The 2189-nt window shown below is 70.7% G+C and overlaps 1 protein-coding gene across 3 annotated transcripts in view; it reads left to right on the top strand.

The window, feature by feature from the left end:
- The window catches only part of KANK2 (KN motif and ankyrin repeat domains 2), a 30565-nt gene that overhangs the window by 4861 nt on the left and 23515 nt on the right, over positions 1-2189 (top strand). The window lies entirely within an intron of this gene.

A 2189-nucleotide genomic window follows, 5' to 3' on the forward strand; every position in this document is an offset into this window, starting at 1 on the left:
AGCTGCATCTCCCTGCCAGAGGAAGGATCCCTGTATAACCAGCCCCCATGCCCCACATCAGAGGTAGCTGCATCTCAGTGCTGGGGGTGGGGTCCCTGTATAACCAGCCCCCGCGCCCCACCCCAGAGGCAGCCGCCTCTCTGCGCTGCAGGGCTGGGATCCCATGCGTACAGCTCTGGGCGTGAGCGGCTGATGCTGAAACCTGAGCCCCCGCCCGGACCCATGTGAGCCGAGCCCGGACTAATTGGTTCCATGTGCTGCCCAGGGCTGTGCAGTGGGGAGGGCGGGGGAGCGGATCTGCCTTAAAGGGACTGTGCTGAGGTCTGTGGTGGGGGAGAGTGTCTCCCCCAAAGCCGCAGCCTGGCAGCCTGGCCCTGTACAGACTGGTCCGTACGGGGCGCCCGTGGGGAGAGCACTCGGACGCAGGGCCCTGGGGTGTGATCTGGGGGCCCAGAATCCCCCTCCCAGGCCTGGATCTAGAACCCAGGCGTCCTGACTCCCAGCCCCCCCCCCCCCCCGGCACGTGCAGCAAGGCTGGGAGGTGACAGTCCCTGGGTGGTGGTGGGGGCACGGGGGGGGGGGTCCCTTTAACCCCATTGGTTCCCGACACCCCAAGCCGCAGCATTAGCAGGACCTGAGCTGGGCTGGAGGGGGGGGGGGGGGGATGGAAAACACAGACACAGACACACGCACCCTGGCAGCGCCCCCCCCTCGGGCGTGTCCCGGAGCCAGCGCCCAGCAGCTCCCGGCTGCAAAACAAGCAGGAATGTGGCAGCTTCGCCCCGGCCTCCTGGCCTTCTATAGGCAAAGCCACACGTGGGGGCTGCGAGTCGGGAGTGAGGGGCGCCGGCAGGGCTGGGGTTTCAGGGGGCTGCGGGTCGGGAGTGAGGGGCACCGGCAGGGCTGGGGTTTCAGGGGGCTGCGGGTCGGGAGTGAGGGGCGCCGGCAGGGCTGGGCTAGCAGGGGGCTGCGGGTCAAGAGTGAGGGGCACCGGCAGAGCTGGGGGGGGGGGAACCCAGGGCTGGGGTTTCAGTGGGCTGAGTCTGGATTGAGGGGTGCTGGCATTGCTGGGTGCAGTGCTCCCCCCCCAGTGCCCCCCGGGATCCCAGGCCAGTGGGGGGGGGGGGGGGGGGTCCTTTGCCTGCAGCAGGGGTCCCCACCGGGGGTCAGTTTGCCCCAGGGCAGCGCCACCCCCCAGCCCCACTTTGGCTCCTTCAACCCGGGAGAGCCCCATGGCTTAGGGGGCGGGGGGCAGGGGCTCCTCTCCTCCCTGGGCTGCTGCTGGGAACAGGGTGGGGCCCGGTGTGCGGAGAGAGCGCCCCCTGCTGCCCCACCCCCTCCCTGCAGCACGGTGCCCCCTAGCGCTGCACTGGGGCGTTGGCCAGGGGATCGCCTGCCTGCCGCGTCCCGCCCCAGAGGTGGCTGCATTTGGGGCGGGAGCCAGGTCTTGGGGGGGCCCAGGGCAGAGCCAGGCGCTGGCCAGGACCCCACGGCGCCAGCTGTGGTCAGGAGCGATGGATGTTCCAGTGTGTGGGAGCCCGGGCCCCGGGAACTGGCCGAATCCAGCCGGGTGGGGCCTGCCCCTGCCCTGCTCCTGCCCTGCCCAGCCATGTCCAGCGCGATGGATGGTTTGAAAGCGACCTGCTCCGTGCCAGGGGCTGGTCTGAGCCCGGTTCCCCCAGTGCCGACCAGGCCCTGGCGCGGTGCTCAGAGCCGGACCCAGGCTGGGGTGGGGCAGGGCCCCGGGCCAGCCTGGATCCCCCGGAGCAGCCCCTCTCCCGGGCCCAGCGCCGGCAGGGCCTCCGGGGTGACTCATCGGAAGCGTAGGAGAAGGGGGGGCTCCTGGGGCCGGGGTCAGGGAGCGGCTTGTCCTCGCTGGCTCCTTTCCCTCGCCCGCCGTCTGTCTGTCCCTCCCCCTCCCGGTCGCTTCACTGGGGCTTTTGGGCGGGGGGATCAGCACCGCCCCCCACAAACACCATGGGGGGTTGAGGGGGCAGAGTCCGGCCTGTGGGGGGAGACTCGGGAGCGGAGCTGATTTTCCTAAATGCACCAGCTGGCAGCTTGCTGCGGGGGTGGGGGGAAGAGCAGGCCTGGGGTCTCGCCCGGCTCTGGGAGGGGAGTGGGATGTAGTGGTTAGAGCCGGGGGGCTGGGCGCCAGGACTCCTGGGTTCTCTCCCTGGCTCTGGGAG

Source organism: Terrapene carolina, unplaced genomic scaffold (genome assembly GCF_002925995.2).
Source record: "Terrapene carolina triunguis isolate 2854851 unplaced genomic scaffold, T_m_triunguis-2.0 Scaffold833, whole genome shotgun sequence".
Classification (NCBI taxonomy): domain Eukaryota; kingdom Metazoa; phylum Chordata; order Testudines; family Emydidae; genus Terrapene; species Terrapene triunguis.